The following is an 18,360-nucleotide window of genomic DNA, read 5'->3' on the forward strand; positions in this document are numbered from 1 at the left end:
ACGTTCCTGGTAGGCCAACATATTGTGGCGAATGACAGCAGCTTTCCCACTCCCTTCAGCGGGATTTTACTCTCGATGCGCTGAAGAGAATGTGAAGGCCAAGATTTTCCATGAGTGCAGATGTGAAGCGCTTTAATTTTAAGGCACCAAAAATCCAAATCTCCAAAAGAGGCATAACCCAGGGGGAGGGAGGGCAGTTGTTCAAATCTTGTTAAAACCTCATCCTGCTGTAGGGTCTCAAGTTTGGCATTCAAAATCATTAGCACTCTTTAAATTTGGCCTAAAAATCCTTATGAAAAGTTACAGCACGTGCTGAGTAACTACTTTTCACAGTGTAATAACTTGGCCCTTTCAAAGCATAGGTTTTAGAAGCGCATATTACCGACTAAAGGCTTGCCAAATTTCTTTTTTCCTTTCCATGCTCCAAGTAATGATTCATGGAGGCTCATCAATTTTGTCTCTAATAAGGTGCTGCTATCCTGTTCACAGAGGTAAAGGAAACTAGAGCAAAATTTCGAAGAAAGATGTTTTGTCTGAGAGGTCTGTCATCCAAAGCAATACAGGAAAAGTGTTTTGAGGTGGAAAAAAAACCAGCATGTGGCACTACAATAAAAATTGTATTTTCATGTGAATTTTGCATTTGCAGAAGTACTAGATTGATTGCATTGATGCCTGGCATACGGTTTGCAAAACAGTAAATAAACTGTTTGCTAACATGTACATGATGGACATGTATATCATGTTTTTGCATGTGTGTGCACATCAAACTCTCTTGAATAACCTAAATGGTAGGCTAGACCCACTACTGTGAATCAGTGGATTCTCAAGCATTAAGTTCTTTCATGGTTTACTTATTAGTAAAGAGTAGCTCATTAATGAAATCACTGTTGATTATGGTAGAGTATGGACGTGCCTGTCCTGAATGAGTGTGATGGCATCGAGCCCCTGGTGCCCACTCCTAGCAGCATCAACCTTTTGGGATGCTTCTTGGAGGAGTCTGGCGTGTGAACATTATGTCTCATTGGGTCACGTTTGTGTGTTCACCATGGCTTGGCTTTGTGCTCAAAAACAGAATCCAGAAACCTCAGCACAAAATCCAAGGAGATTAATTAGGAACGAGGTTCAAAAATCCCTTTAGTTCCTACAAGGCAGCCTTGACTGTTTTGAAAAAGAGTTTTCTTTATTCTGGTGCCTTTTCTGATTCCTGTAAGAGCAATTACATGAGATAAGAGTTCAGCTCTTCATCTCCTTCTGTTTCCTTTCAAAGGCTCTGATAACAAAATCTGACCCAGACCTCCACAGCCTAGTCCTTTTTTTTCTGGAGTCTGAAAAAGGCCAAGTCTACCTCGCTAGAGACCTTAATTCCCGAGTCTCTGACCAGCCAGACAGTTTACTTCAGGGTATGATCAGATTCCAAGCCACAGTGTGAAAATGTCAAAGGTCACTGGAAAATATGTAATTACATTTGAGATTTGGAGGAAACAATTAATGAAATGGAATTTCTTGGCCCTTTGCTCCATCGGATGATATGTAGTAGCTTGCCTGTGAGCTGAAGCCTGAGTACACATATGGCACAAAAGAGTTTTTATCATTTTAAAACTTAATTATATAGGCTGTAATTAAGCTATATACAAAATGTCTGGTTCTTTGAAGTATATTAATTTTTGGGAAGTTCTCAAGCACCCAGTAGCTGCAGAACAATCATGAAAGAAGACAAGGCTTGAATAATGATGACAGTTGCAAGCCACAAATAATAGGAACAACCTTTCCAAAACAAAGGGCTTCACATTTTCCAAAAGTAGGAGCATTATTATTTGTGTGTATTTGCAATTTGTACATGCCTTGGAGGGACTAACCTCAACTATAGTGCTTGAAATAATTGTGGGATGACATAAATGGGCACTTTTCTATTGAGGCAATCATTTTTCTCGCAGCATGCCAGTTTTTGTTTACTATTCAACAAATGAAAACGAATAAAAGTCTAAGTCGAAAATAACCAGGACAGGGTACTTGCATAAGCTAGCGTTTTTTGTCTAAGAAAAAAAAGAGGGAGGTCTAAGTGGACATTTAGTGCATATATTTCCGTATTCCTTGCAGAGACTGAGCAGACCAGAGGGGCAGCGTTCTGCTGCTTATCTGTACAGCACCTAGCAAGAGCAGTGTATTGCAAATGACAGAAGTATCGATCATGAATTTTCATTGGTAATGAAAATATCTTCTTTTTTTCAGCCTTTACTGTGTGGCCTCTACTTTAATAACAGGTTTCTGAAAACATTTCTTTCAGGCTTAGATCTATATGCATTCAGAGATGAAGAACTTTATTTCTTCATTTGAAGGGCTTTTGTGTGCTTTGAAATAAACACACTTCTCCCTGGATGTTTTACTCTTTCAAATTCCCTCAGATCATTGGCATGCTTTATCTGGCAACACGTGGTCCAGAGTCAGGATTTCAGCTTCTTCTCTATCTTCTGCTGCACTCAGGTGACAGCATCCTTTTGAGCACTTCTTCCTTCTTCTGAACTCATTGACTCTGGTAAAATTTAAGCTGCTTTTGGTGTGCTGATGCCTCTAGGGAGCAGAGGGGAGATCTGTGCCTCTCTGAAGGAGGAATCTGCACTGCAGGCAGATATTCATTTTACAAATAGCTGTGCTGCTTGGGACAAGGCTTCTCACTCCAGTTGGTTGTTCCCACTCACCACTGGAGGTTTCCAATCCCATGAATCTGCTAGTAGAAGAAATGAGTTGTGTTTTTCCTATGCTACTTCAGGTAAAATCTCCAAACTTACCTTGTTTGGCAGACAAAGTGATTTGTGAGCCCTCAGATGCCTCTTCTGGCACGAAGAGTCTTCCACAGCACACCCGCAGTCCTTCCAGGGATTCAGTTTCTAGTCCTTAATATTCCTCCTGAAGACTTCTCTTTACTTAGTGCTCTCAATAAAGTTTGACTCAAAATAACTTGTTTTCATTTGACTTCCTCTGAAACTACTGGAAGAGTTTCATTTAGCTGTGGTCTTTATAAATAGTTCCCACTGTAAAATGAAGAGCGAGATTCTTAGCTGAATAGGAGTCTCTTTAATACTGAACTCAGGTATGGAGTATGGAATTGTTCCTCTTTGCTTCTGTGTGTGGGAACCATCCATTTGCTGTTTGTTCACAGCGATGTGGAAGTTAATGGCCTATTCCTGGCTTTCTTAGCCACATTTCCTAAAGGCAAGTTATAGTCTGGGAAATTGGCTGTCAAGCCAATAAAATCATGTGGTTGCATTAGACCCCTTTACACTTAAATGGGCTTAGAAACAAAGATAAGCCTGGTTAAGTGGAAAACTCTCCGTACTCAAGTAACGGCCATATATGTTTCTTTATTTTTCTTTCCTTCTCTCTTTTCTGAGGGAGTTCTAGGACTTGCCTCAATGAAGGAAAGCCAAAAACTACCCTGAAGTTTGACATTAAACTGGAAGGGTGAGATCTTGGGGATACTTATGTGAACTCAGGTCATTTCCTTAAAACATTCATGTCTAGAGAGGAAGAATGTTCTTGAAGTGGAAACTTAAATAATCTTTCTTCATCCAAAAGCACATGTTGGACATACTCCTGTGTATTGCAAAGTCCATGTACATTTGGCTCTATTAAAACAAGCAAGTCCATGGTACCACACTGGAAGTTTATTGTACATTAAGAGTCACATCAGGGCAGCTGTCTGCATGTGATCTGAGTAGGAATGCACTTTATGTTTCCAATTACAGACAATGAGCAATTAATGTGCTGAAATGGAATGAAAGGGAGGGACTATTTACAAAACCCCTGCTTCTTTCTCTCCCTATAACCCATAAATCACTTTGAAAAAGAATGACGAACAATTCAAAAATTGCTCAGAAGCTGGAGGAAATTAATAATAGTGGGTCTGTGCGCATTGCAACAAACCTCTCGTTTTCATAGTAGCAAGCAGGAATTCTCAGACCCAGGTCCATGTCCACCAGCGGCATCCCGCAGTGTGTCTCAGGCTGCAGCAAATAATCCAGTCTTTTAAGGTGAGTGTACGAAATCCAAACCTTTCTAGCTCCCCTCCTAATTGGATTTATGAAATTTTGGTTCCAGTGGGGGAGGCTCAGAAAGGGACAAATAGAAGGAAAGAGCCCTTTTTGGTGTGTTTTTAATTGCCCTCCAGTATGTTGTTACTTCCAGAGGTAAGAATTAAGCTTTAAGTCTCGCTGTGCCAGGAATGTCTAAAAACACAGTTAAGGCAGCGCTGCTGCGGTAGCTTGGACTGTCTATGGACATAAGGCAGACAAGGCTCACAGGTAAAGGCAGTCTTGTTTGTTAGGTCAGCTCCTACAGCTGGAACAGCTTTTGGGCATACAGACCTACACAGAAAAGGCCTGTGTGCCTGAAAATGTGATTATTTTTTCCAGCTGTTCTACCTGGTCTAATTAGAATTGGTAGGGAGAGTTAGTTTCATTCTCTGGCAAACAGAAAGTAGAAGTAAATAATATACTTTAAGACATTAGGAAATGTCTATTTGAACAGACTATCAGTTGTGGCCCACAGAGTTTCATTAAATGTTGTACCAATGCATTTGGCTATGGCATATTAACAAGAGATACTAACCTTGATCTTGCTTCATGTCTCGGGGATCAAGGCATGAAGCCAGGGCTGTTGGCTGTTTGCTTGCATTGCTAGATACCCTTGCCTTCATCTGAAAGGATCTGGTCTTGCTTTTACATACTGCTTCCCATTCATCTCAATGACAAGCGTTAGTATATGGCACTTAGTAAATGAGAACTGAGCCCACGAAGAGCATGTTAATTTCTAGCGCTTTCTTAATTTTCAGTCGTGTCTGTTGTCCTCTTGTTTATTGAATGGTATAGGTGAACTTGTGACTTTGCAGATACCTGGTCTGAATGCAGAGCTAACTTGGATAAAAACATTCTAATCACTAATTCTAATGATTAGAAAGAAGAAACCAATTCTATAGACTTTACAGCAGATCAGCGGAGGTGTTTTTGTTAAGGATTTTGGACGACAGATCCATGTTGGTAATTCCATCAAGCAAAAAGCTATACTTGATTAGATGTGAGATGGCAGCTTGTGTGCAGGTGTATGGGAACTGTTAAATCATGGCCTGAACCACTGATTGAGCACCTGGGGAAAGGACAGGCCAGGCCTGGGAGCACAGGTGAAGGCACTTCAGCTTTGTGAGCAGAAGGGGTGGAGCCTGGCTGCACCTCTCTTAGATCCCATTTAAGGGCTGACTGCCACTGGGGAAGAATCTCTCTCTTTTGGAGTTTTTTTTTACTGTGAGCCTGGGATATGGGTGAGCATTTCATTTTTGATTGTTTCTTTCTGCCATGATAATCTTTTTAACTATAAACCTGTAAAATGCTATCCTAACCACAGTGCTTTTCATTGCAACAGTCCAAGGTGGTTGAGATTTTTTTTGAAATAAATGTGCTGTGGTTGGAAAATATATGTCAATATATTAAAATACGTCAAATCTGGAATGCCTTAAAGAAAGGATCAGTTTCAATCACTTTTTTGTCTGAACAGAAAATGAGGTAGGAAAGCTCAAAATTGTCAAAGCAAAGATTTGGAATATTTTTCAGAAAAAACTTACAGCTTTCCTATCTAGAACAATGTACTGTATAGAATCATACTCTCATTGTAGTAAAAATATTGGAAAATGTTATATGTCCAAATCCTAATGACACATTACAGAAATTAAACATTTCAGTTATTGATTATTTTCTAATCTTTCACAGCCTACAGATTTTCATCAGAATTCATGATGGGGTGTATTTTCAGTGCACTAAATGTGAAGTCTGATTCTCAATGTGTTTCAGTCTTCTTGTGATGTTATTTGTTTAAATCCAGAAGTGTAGTGTTTCTTCAGAGCTGGCAACATCAGAAGCTTCTGACTTGTAGATTTTGAGTGTGGTCTGGCAGCTGGAAAAAGCTTTTGTCCCATCCTAGTGGGGTAAGCCTCGCCATTTTAAGCCTGCAGTTCTTGCAAGGACAATGCTTCAGAATCCCTTTCTGATGCCAGGCAGGATGAGGTGTAGATCGTTTCTCCTATGGCCAAGGAGTTACAGTTGCAAGTGGAAACCATCACACCACAACCTCTTCCTTTTCTGCTGTGTAGACACTAAACCTGTGACACATGGTTGTCATCCAAGCTGCCAGTGAGCATCCTCAGTGTCCAAGATTTTCTTCTTGTGGCTGATGTCATTCATCTGAGAAGGAAATATCTGAGAAACACAGAGGTTTGAAGCACTCCACTTGGCTGACAGCTGGAAGCTCAAGTCAGCCTGTGTGAGAAAGAGGCATCAAATGGCCTCAGGAACTACATCCCACTGCAGCGTGGAATGTGGAGAGGAGGAGAACCATCCTGTCCACCCATCAGGATGTAGGGAAACACGTGAGGGCCCTGTTCTGTGCCCTCAGAACAGCAATGTGACCTCAGTGTGACACTGTTCCATACAGAGAGGAAGCAAGATACAGCTGCAAAGGCAGGCCTCCTCTCTGTTGTGCTTTATACTGGTCAAGTAGCATAAGTGAACCTGGCTGCTGGCAGGAACTGTTTGGGCTTTGCCTGCTGAGCCAGGCTTTCTCCTGGGTAATGCACACCAAACTTAGGTTTGGGGGTTTCCTCTTTGCAATGTCTTCTCCAAATCTGAATTGTCAGAGAAGGGAAGGTTTTGTAATCCAGTAATCAACAGCTCTTCTGAACCAAAAAAATAAAGGTTTAGTAAAGAGTTTGGGGGGTTTGATTTTCTTGTTGTTGTTGTTTGCTTGCTTTTCTAATTCAAAATTTAGCTTGGATAGGTATTTAGTGGTGGTCTTAAGGAAAAATTCTCTGTTAAAGTATCTCAGGAATGCTGCTTTACTGTAATCAGTTACTCAAGTTTAATAGCTAGAAATGGTTTCAATATTACATTTTTGATTTAAGTAATAAACCCATGTGTTAGTGGGATAGCATCATAAGGAGATAATTCGGTGCAGGGAACTGTTACTTTGTTTTGGAATTTGATTAAGTCATAAATAAATACTGCTTTGTCTTAGAAAATCATTCTCATCCAAACAGTCTCTTAAGACATTTTCCACCTGTTAAAGGACATGTAGTATTGGGAGTCTTTCATAACAGTGGAAACTGGCTCAAACTTTCAACGGGTTTGTAGAAAATAAACCAGCGTTGATTTATGAGTTGAACTATGACAGGGAACATGTAAGCAAATAAAAACAATGAACTGAGAAAAAAGCAAATATACTGTTGATTTGGCACCGCATGAATCATGCAGGCAAATCTGAGAGGAATAGGAGGAACGAGCTTCAGAGTGATGGATTGGGAAAGGGGATCTGATCCCTGGGTAATGAAATGTGAGGGGGTCTTGCCTTATGCTATTGACCTAGAGCTAGCCTGGAGGAAAGTGATTCCTTCTGACTATACAGTGTTAGTTAAAACAATCCCATGGGCTCAAATATCAGCTATTAAAATAAATTCAGGAGACAGAGGAAGCAATGTTTATAAGTTGGAAGTTTGAGCTGCTTTTTAAACAATTGTGGATCTACAGATTCTGAACTGGAAACATGATATGGCGGGAAGAGGGCAAGAGGAAATGACAAGAGGGTAAACTGGGGGTGAGGTGGTAGGGAGCATGGAACTAGGAGGAAAAGTTGCCTTTTTAGAGGCGGAGGGAAGAAGAGGCATTCCTGCAGGGCCAGGCAGAGAAGCTCTACATGTTCTCATTTCACCTTTCTCCATCCTAAGAGCCATCACATGAGGACACCACAAAGACTCAAGCTACTCCAAAGATAACATGAGCATACAGCACATCTGGGTGTGCTTGGGCTTTGAACTCTCATGATTATGAGAGTTGGTTGCTATTTTCCAACAGAATCTTTTTCATCCAGAGATTATTTGCACTGAAGCTCAGGTATTCTATGGAAAGTGCGTGTGGCTTTGTCTGGAGAGGAAAAATAAACTTTAATCAGTAATAAAAACAAGAATGTCAATGTCATAACAGAAACCTTTCAATTTAATTGCTGCAGCAGCACCAGCAAAAGAAATCTTTAACAGCAAAAATCTATTAGCTGACCACTGAGCAATTTTGGTTTTGGAACACGCGCATTTTTGTAATTGTGGCATTTCCCTTTATGATCACTTGAGTTTCTGCACTGCTCCATTTTGGAAAACTGAAACTCTAATTTGGGTAGAAGCATGACCCAAGCATACGGTGATGCTCTTGAAATGGATTCTCCTCTCTGGCATTACTCTGTTACGTGATATCCAAACAAGTTGCTTTTCTGCCTTGCTTGGTATCTTCTGGCCTGGAAGCTGATTAAAGCAGGGGATCACTCTTCTGCTGACCAAATGCTCTTAAGCAATACTGATCTCCCTTTGGTCTGTAACTGCTTTGCATGTCTGCATATGGGTATATATATGTGTGTGTGTGCGTATTAAATAAAAATACAAAAATGCAGGTAGGAGGAGTTTTGGTCTGTTCACAGTTCTTCTGTTGGTTCTCTAACAGGTGGATTTGATTGTTGTTCTTGGAGCATCAGAGTTTTCTCTTTCTTTATGCTAGAGGTGTCTTGGGATTTTTTCCAGATGATCTCTCACTATTTAAGATGTCATCCGTGTCTGATAATGACACACAAGCAAATCCTCATCTGTTTGCATGCACATCTCTAGCACTTGTACTTAATATTTCCGCACAGTATCTTCAGTGAGACTCTCATCATCTGCCCTGCAGTTTATGAGCAGGATTCGTCCTTGGAATTTCCCAGCTAGCTGGGTGAAGGACGGGCTCAGAGACCCTTGTATGAGATTCTTCCAAAAAAAAAAAAAAAAGTGAAAGGCAATGAAATCTGAGCTCTGGCTTTCAGAGACAGCTTGACAAGTCAATTGCCCTGTTAGGAGTTGACAACAGTGACCCTGATAGTAGAAATGATCCATTTCCTGTTTTAATTTATCACCCCATGATTCTGAGTAGCTGCTCAGTAGCACAATCTTCAGATTCTGATATAGCATCAATCCAAAATGGGATGTTTTGTGAAGGGAAAGTTTCCAGTCCTCAAGAAAAAAAAAAGCCCCAACAGTGTCCAGAGCTGAATCTGCTATACGTGAAGTCTCATGTTTTAAAATTCCTTGCAAAATATTGGATGGCTGAGCTCCAAGGATGCCAGAAGGGCAGAGAGGATTTTGGAGTTTGCTTTATGCTCTCAGATTAGAAGTCTCCACTCCCTGTGCAGCTGGTAAGTGCACTGCTCCTGAGAGTCCTTTGAATCAGCCTAGCCTAGCTTGCTCAACTGACTGTAATGGAAGCCTGAGTTCTTAATATAGGCATTGAAATTAGATGTTTTGAGTTAGATGGGTGAATACCCCCCTGGTGCAATGCATCCAGATTTATACAGGAAGTCTGTGGCAGAGGCAAGAATTGAACCCAGCTTTCCTGTGACCATCTTTTTATTCCCAAGCTTCCAGTTAAACTATAATCCATCTTGAACCACTTACTAGAAATAGTTCCCTAAAAAAAATTGAAAGTCTAAGCGATCAGGAAGTTTACCTAAACTTTAGAGGCAGGTTAATATGAAGAGTGCTTTGGACTGACTCATTGACTTAGCTCTTCTCACAGAGTGCAGAGCAATACGGGCACTCTCTGCAGGATTGCCTCATTACTCTGTTCCTGGAGGTCAGTTGTTCTGTGAGATGCGTCCTTCAGCATTTCACCCGCCTGGCCTCGTGAAAATCAGGCACCAGTGTGATTTGGGCAAATGATTAAAGAAGGAAGGGGATCTGAGATGTGAGAGGTGTACTGTGTGGAAAATACCTACATGCTACTTATCTGAATGGCATAACAAGCTTAGATGTCATTCTTCTGCATCTGTAGGAGAGGTTCACAGCCCATGCATGGCAGCTGGTGGGAGAAGCCTCCTGATAGTCAGCAGGAGAGTGGTATTTCTCACCAAGCGGTTGTGGACAGAGGAGAGGTTTGTGGCCTTGTGGTATCTTCTGACAGTGCTGAGGAGGCACCGGTTTCCAGACTGGCTTTTTGTGCTGGTTGTGCTACCCGTAAGGGCTTTGTTTGCCTGGGGAAGTCAGCCCATATCAAAGGTCTAATAAATCTGAGAAGTGATTTGGCTTCTCATACTTGAGTTGTTTTACTTCTGAGTGCAACATGTATGCTACTAACAGAGATTAAACTGTTTAACATGGTGATAAGGCAATATTTAGCTGACATCATTAAGTTGCTATAAATTTTCACCTTTTTTGTTGTTGATATTAATTTTAGCTTTGTGCAGACTGAGAGCAAATGCTGAGAGGTGTACATTAACAGCAGAACAACCTGGTTTGTTTTGGAAGGTGCCAGAGTCACAAGCATGTTGCTGCTGGTCCCAAGACCTGGTTGAAGGTATTCAGGTCTTCCACGCAGCCGTGGTGTGAGCCTACTGCTGCTCCTGGGACCAGTGCTCAGTTAGGACTTTGAGGGTCAGGAAGCACAGGGATCTGGTAGAAATCCTGATGGCTATCAGAGGTCTGCTGGTTGTCAAATAGGTGGAAGTCAGGGCTATGCCATTGTTGTGTGCTGGGTGGCTTCGGCACATGGTTCCTGCTGTGGCCCACTGATGGGAATGCAGAGGGAGAGCTGCAGCACTGGCTTCAGGCAAGAACATTGCAGTAACCTGTGTTCTTGGCAAGTATCCATGAGTCTTGGTGGTCTTCTGTGTTTGCCTCCATGTAGCAAACAATGTTGTTATATTATGTATTTTATTTAGATGTTATTCACCTACATAGATACATGCTTGTGTGCACACGTGAGTGCAACATATTCAGAGCATTGAATGTAAAATATATGAAAGAATTTAAATTTCAGCAAGGACACTGATTTCATTGCATTGAATGTTGTTTTTAATCTGGAAGAGAATTGCAGATATCAGATACATGGGAGGAAATGATCACTTGTGCATCATCCAGAAGCTGTCCTTTTTAACAGGAAGATTCATAAATCAACTCTGTTGGTCTAAGTATATAAAGCCAAATGTTGCCTAAAAGCTGTTGAAAAACAGCAAAGGGGCTTTTTTTTTCACCCTAATGTACATGAAATCTGCATGGAAATGTTTGCATTAGACAAATGCCTGCTATCTTTACAAGGACAGCTAAATCCCTGCTGGGGACTTCATATACCAGTTAACCTGTAGATACAGATAAGGTCTCACCAAAGTGTGAGACCTTACATATAGAAATCAAAGTGGCCTTGTGTGCAGGGATGCTATATGCTGCCTTCCAAGGCAAATTGTGAGCATGGAGCATGAAAGTGGGGGTTTTGTACTGTATTCAGCAATGCACAATGAATCCAAGCCCAATAAAATAAAAGCCTCACTCAGTAGCATGGGACACCTGCCAACCAGGAAAGCTCTGAATTTGGATAAAAATAATGCCATTCAACAGTGTCTTCTGGCTGTGGTCCTCTGTAGAGTGAGTCTCTTGCTACCACCTCCAGAAAGCAGAGAGATGTGTTAATATATGCCTATTGCCTAGTTTTCCCTACCACTTTATGGTGCCACACCTTCAGGGCAGGATTGCAATCCGTAGATATCCAAAAGACAACAAAAGCATTATCGCTGGGATGTATGTAGGTATGTTCATAAAGGAGCAGGCAGCTGATGGCATCTGTGTTTCTAATCAAAGGCTTCTTGGAGAATATCCCCTGTACCTGGCAAATGACTGCACGGCTCAAGTGTGTGGGCAGCCTGCAGGAAAATCTGTGAGAGAAAGATGGGGATGTGGGCTCAGTGGAAGAACAAAATGGGTAAAAAAAAAAAAGCCATGAGGGCACTAATGTGAACTCAGACTATGGGAGCTCTCCAGAGACAACATCCTCTTTCTAATCTTGGGCTTCCTCAGCAGATATATATATGTATATGTCTGTGGGAATGCACATGCATAGGTACATGCACAAAACCACGCATGCATAAAAAAGAAAATAAAGCACCCACAGTACTTGCTAGCCCTTCAGCTAAGAGCTGCACACAGCTCTGTTCTAAGGCTTAAACCCGCCGATGATAAATGTGCTGTTATTCTGGCTGCAGATTTTTATTTCTGGGGATATCAATTGAATTCTTATTATGAAAGCAGAAAATTGGAGTTACATCTGGCGACTGACGCATGTGACAGTATCACTGCGAGGAATTCCAGTTTCCTGAAGCTTTTCAATTAACTTGGTGCACTTTTCCTCAGGTGCTGCACGCTGGGTTTTTCAGCGTGTGCCTGCTTCCAAGTTGTAAATCAACGAGGAGGTTATTGTACTTTCGTAGGAGCACTTGTGCCAGTAAAATGAAACAGCAAATAATAAACCCCAAGGAGATTTATATAGCCTGAGTTGATGAAACGATTACTTTCTCATTCCTAGGCTCTCTCAGAGAGGTGGGTTAAAAATAACTGAAAATTTACAAGAGACTAAAGCCAAATCTGAAAAGTACAACCTCAGCAACTTATTGGGCTTGGCCTAGCGAGTGCCAGATTTACTATTTGCAATTTCTTCAACTTGTTCGGTCATTTTTATTATTTTTTTTATTTTTTTTTTCGACTGCCCCTTCCCCAAGTTGATGACAAGCCTTGGCAAAAACATCTGTGCAAATAAAGCAGGGGAAAGAATGAAGGAACTTGGCAAAGAGCCCCGCGTGTCTGCTATGGCAAAAATGTATGATAAAAGCATCCTTTCCCTCAATAGCCCAAAGTCTCCAGGGGTCACTTCTCACATGCTAGATGAAGAGCCTGTGAGGGTTACGGCTGCTGGGGGCCGTAGCTGGGTACCGCTGTCTACCCAGTGTGAGTAAAGTTTCAGGTATGGATGAGAAACATCCATGGCACTTTCTGGGATGAGCTAGGAGCCTGAACCTAGATAGAGTGGTAACACCAACCCCAGGACTCCAGTCGCTGTTCACAGCACTGTTTACTGTTTGTGCACGTGGCTTTTTTCTTGCTGCACAGTGCCAGGAGCAGCGATTGCCGCTACTCCCATCTCAGGGAGCCTCAGGATCTCTGCAGAGCACTCCCAGTGCTGTGGTCAGAGCTTGACCAGAAGCATGGAGCAGTGGCTGGTTCAGCAGCTGAGCCTGAGCCATAGAGCCCTGATGCAGCAAGGACTTGACATGATCAGAATGTGTAAGGCCTTACTGGTGCCTTACAACGGGACTGAACAGCAATCAGCCAACAGATGCCAGGGTATCAGCAAAGTGCTTGTAATCAACATGCCAAGGCCCAGGGCAGGGCAGAGAGGGGTGAGTAGTGAGTGATTTGGGCGCAATGGGAGCACTGACTGCATTGCTCTGAAGGGCACGTTGTTTTTATCCTTACCTGATACTTTGGCTTTGTAAATGCTCTGCTGACAGCATCAGGATTAAGCTGACAGCACTTTCCATTCAAGCCACGTGGGGAGTTCCCAGGTTCAGCTGGGGCACTTGGGGTCAGAAAACAACATGGTGGCTGTATCCTTCTGTCACTGCTGGTGATGTCAAAGCACTGATGAAATACAGAATTCCCCTCATGTTTTGTTCTGCTAGTTCTCGTGAACAAATCTAGCACAACCTCTTGCACAATGAAGATGCCTTCATGTTCTGGCGCCCCTGTGTTTGAACTTCCTGGGTGCCTGAGAAAAAGTCTGTTGTCTTCGTGAGTCACTCCTGACTCACTGTGTGCACACCAGGGTCCTGCACACCTGGGAAACAAGCAGAGGTGGTTGCCCCTGCACAACCCCTCCAAGGCCAACTCACTCTCTGCCTACTATGGAGACTTCCTGTGCTGAACGGTGACACGCTCCAAAGCTGTGCTTTAGGGAACAGCCCCTTTAACTGTGGGTTTTTTTCCTCCTCTTCATCTTCTCCTGAATCATGGGCAGGTGAACAATGTGTTCCAGGTTGGTGTGTGAGTCCATGTGCCTCTGATCCTGGCAGGACTACGGCAGCTGGCCAGGACAGCAGCACCTCCTCATCAAAAGCTGCTGGTGAAAAAAGTTTTCATCCACGTTTTTCTGTATGACTGTTATCAAGTTCATTGCAAAGACAGGTGGTAAATGTAGGAGGTGGTTTGTTTTCCCATCATAGGGATATTTTTGTCATAAATCAGAATGATCAAAGGAACATAAAGGTTGAACATAAAGATTTTAGTTCTTCCAATCAAAAGCTCGTTTATCCCTTCAATGCAGACAGCTCTATAGGCATGTTTGTTTTTTAGAAAATCCTTGTTGTTATTTACTGATAGCAGTGTCAAGGCATTGCTTTTGACTGGCCATGTGACTTCCCCCAGGCCTGAGGGTGTTCCCCAGCAGTCACCAGCCCACATCTATCGGTGCTGCAGATCTTCAGCTTGAAGATGGTGGCTAAGATAAATAATGATATGCGCTTTAATGGGCCAATTACCCTCTGAAGGTTTGCATGTGATTCTTATTTTCTATGTTATATAAAAGCTAAGGGTGGGATTTTCAAAACCACCCTGTACTGGCCTAATTCCGCTCCCACTGAAGTCAATGGGGTTTACTTACCCTTGACTGTAATAGAAGCAGAGTTAAACCAGTGCTGAGTGCTTATGAAAACCACATCCTAAATATGCTCCCAGACCTTACCCATATTTTTGCTTTCATGGCACGAAATTTGTTTTCATCGTATTACATGTGCTGGAATGCTGATGTCTAAGGGAAGCTACTAGGGATTGAGTTTGATATTAAATGTGTCTGGGCTTGGCTTTGTGGGTCACAGCTAAAGTGTTCCTGTAAGCGTAACGCAGAGGCTCATCACACAAATAACACCAGCAGTGTCAGGAGAAGTCATTGCTGCTCAGGCCATGACTTGTCCCAAGTACTCAGGGCTTAGGGAAGACAAAGGAGGAAGTACGTCGTCATCCAAGCAGATACATCAGGCAAGGACCAGACTCTTTCACCAGCCTTCTATGTACCCATGTCCTTGCTCCTGGAGGCAGCTGGGAGGAGGAGAGTCTGCTGGGAGCATTTCTGAGTGAACTATACCCAAAATGATTCTGCTCATGGAAGTCAGTGTTCCCCAGTCATCCCCTTAATGTCACAATAGCACATTACCCATCAGGCTGACTGGCAGAATTCTGGATTTTGTGCTCAAAGATGAGAGCTATTCCAAAAGTAATGCATCCCATTTTATGATGTTGTCCCACGATGTCAGAAGCAGGTGTTGTGGTATGGCAGGAGAGGTTGAACCTTCCCACCAATATCCTGTCACGTTTTGTTGCTGTGTGACAGATGGCAGCAGCAGGGCAGTCTGGCACAATAGCGTTTGACATGAAAGTGCATATGGAGAAAAGGGGGGGAATTGAATTCCTCCATGTGGTAAAAAATGTGCCCACTGACATTGCTGAATGCTTATGGAGACCAAACAGTGGATGTGACACAGTGAGGCGGTGGGTGGTGCGTTTCAGCAGTGGTGACTGACAGTAGGCCACCTCTGCTTGTGCAGATGGTTACGAGTGCAGCATGCACTCTTGTTCATCACTGGTGAAAATGCATAGCTAACGGTGATGACTATGTTCAAAAATAGTGTTTTGTAGCTGAAAAGTTTCTGTGTCAAGTACTGCTGCTGCACTCTTTTATCTTGTTTCCATGGATATAAATGGAGGCATTACTTTTGGGATGGCTCTTGTAAAAGAGGGAGTAACCTTGGGGCAGAAGAGGTGGCTGTGCCAGGGGATTTGCTGTGCTCAGCAGCAGACAGTTTGTGACAGGTACTATCCCAGAGATCTGTCATTTCAGGATTTTGTCAGGAACCTGATGGAGGCTGAAATAGCTCCACCAGTGGAAAGTCGGTGGCGGGAAGAGCTCCCACCACAACCTTCATACCCAGAGGTGAAACCAGTTGGAAAGAGCTGCAATCTCTTTCAGTGTGGCCAAGAGAATCATTTTGTTTTCCCTGCTGGACTGAGCTTGGCTCATAGCTGATTGTTGCTGTCGATCCAAATCTCCCAAAAGGCCCTTGTATTTTCTTGGTAATAAATGTCCCACAAATGTTCTGAATTTCTGCACTCATTAGGGCTTAGGGAGGTGATTTGTCAGGACGAAAAATGTCTTCTACAATAAAGCAGCAGCTGTATGCAAAGGGTGAGGAGACATTTGTTGCCATGAGTTGAGTCTCCTGTCAGCAACCAGGCCTCTCACCAGTCCTAGTAAATGTTTTATTGATTTAATATTAAATTAACTGCCCGGGCATAAGGAGTGCATTATTTTTAATGACATTCTGATATTAAGGACTGCAGTTTGCTAGAATGCACCTGTAAAATTAGTATCCCCTAGTATTCTGCAGGAGCCATAAAACGTAATGCTCTTTGTGTGCAGCAATCTAGAGCTTGAAGTGGGTAATGTTACATGGCATTCACTTGCAGCCTCTGATAGCTGCACCAATTTCTGCTAGGAAAGAAGAGGATTGAAATCATCTTGGAAGGCTTACTCCAAATTCATCTCTACTTTGCTGTGAAAGGAATAAACAGAGCATATGATGATATGATCCTAATTTCAGAGCACTTTATCTAACCAGGCATGGTAACACACAGCTATATCTACACAGGCAGTATCTACTTGTAACAGCAAGGCACCTTCTGTAGGAGGTCAGTGTTGGATTCAGTGATTTTCTGGTGTTTTATTTTCTCTGTTAATGAAAGAAAGGAAAAAAAATACAATAAAAAACATGAATCCAGCCCCAGATGGACAACTCTGGAATGTGGCTTTCTTTTAGTGAAAGAGAAAGTATAAGAATGAAAACATTTCCTAATTTCAGAATTCAAGCTACTTTTTTTTTTTTTTTTAAACTGGGCTATGAAATAGGCAGAAGAAAATTTTTAGTTATCCAGAATCGTTTTATTTTATTTTTTTAACAAATAACATCACCCAGCTGTAGTTCATTCCATACTTTACTTCTGTAAATTGGACCATAAAGAATCACTGAGAGCACACAGGTCATCTCCTTCTGGGTATGGCATAGCAGCCACCACTGCCTTTCTCCCACAGCTATTCTTAGCCTATGCTTATTCCTACAGCAGTCCATTTTGCTTGAGGAAACACATTATGGATGTATCTATGAATTAGCTTTATCTCTTTGAGTCCACAGTAATTCTAGGAAAGTCACTGGCATTCAGTGGAGCTGAAGATCATGGCTGGTGGGGGTCATTTTTGGTATGGGTCTTGCTGTGCAGTGGAGAAGTTATTTTGGGTTTTTGCTAAGCACTTCACCTTGTTTCTTCGTGGTAATCTCTTGTTTTTATCTAGTTCTGCTATTCAAGGACAAAGACAGAATTTTTCTTAGGCCAATAACGTGCACCTTGCTGTTCTACAATTACCATTGGTTTCACTTAAAATTACCAGGATTGCTGTTTTGCTATGGCAACCTTTTTCTTTTCGTTAAAGTGCGTACCTAGTAAATGTTGCATTTGGTTTTATTAAGGTAGTAAAAATGCCACATTTGAGTTGTTTATATTTTTAACTCCCTCAGAAATGGTTAATTACAAAGCCAAATCTTCTTAAGTGGCATTCAGATGGGGATTCTAGGAAATCCCAAGATTTCTGAAGTGCTATTTCATTTTGATTTCACAGTGATGAATCACAAAGCTGAAGCAACAACAAATACAGGACAGACCAGCAAGAATAAAACCATCATCTCAATACTTGTAAGTACTCAGTTATAAAAATAATAACATTAAATTAGATGTTCATAATGTTATGGAGTGGGGTAGGGTGAAAATTTTATATTTTTTGTCATTAAATTAAAGAGAGAAAAGCTAAGGGAGTTCTCATGTAATTAAGTTATTGAGTTAATGTCAAGCAGCAACTACAGGCAGCACAGCAGTCTCAGCAGGTGGGTCATGGTTAAAATGGACACATCTGATACAGTGCCTCTTCCAACTGCTTCCTCACAAAATCTCTCTGTAAATCTTGTTTGTAAAGACACTGATGTTCTCTCTTCTGCTTGCTTGCTTGGGCGTACTAGTGAAAGAAAATCATGTTTTATTACTCCTAAGGGAAATGTTGACAAGAAGTAGTTGTTTTTGTTGTGGTTTTCCACAGAAAATGCAGGTTTCCTTAAAAAAGAAAGAAAAAGAAAGAAAATTTCACTGAACTTACTACTTCCTTTTTTCACATCAAATTTTCCAGGGAAAAATAAAGAAGACAACACAGAAAATTGAATCATAGTTTAAAAAACTTCCAACATTGTACACAGATATTGCTGATTCAGTAGGCACAGTTTCTGTGGAACGTCTCAGAAGAAAAAAGTTCTGTGAGAGATCCTTTGAGCTAATAGTTGTTACCTAATTATAATGAATTTATCAGAAAGCTACTCAGCACCTTTCCGTGGCTC

The 18,360-nt window shown here is 41.8% G+C and overlaps 1 long non-coding RNA gene across 12 annotated transcripts in view; it reads left to right on the forward strand.

The window, feature by feature from the left end:
- The window catches only part of LOC116231831 (uncharacterized), a 287,614-nt gene that overhangs the window by 216,929 nt on the left and 52,325 nt on the right, over positions 1–18,360 (forward strand). For all 12 annotated transcript variants that reach the window (XR_016463972.1, XR_016463974.1, XR_016463975.1 and 9 more), the window contains one exon: positions 17,598–17,671. This is a non-coding gene — a long non-coding RNA (uncharacterized LOC116231831). The remainder of the gene's footprint in view (positions 1–17,597; positions 17,672–18,360) is intronic.

This window comes from Phasianus colchicus, chromosome 2 (genome assembly GCF_987193195.1).
Source record: "Phasianus colchicus chromosome 2, bPhaCol1.hap1.1, whole genome shotgun sequence".
NCBI classification, from domain to species: domain Eukaryota; kingdom Metazoa; phylum Chordata; class Aves; order Galliformes; family Phasianidae; genus Phasianus; species Phasianus colchicus.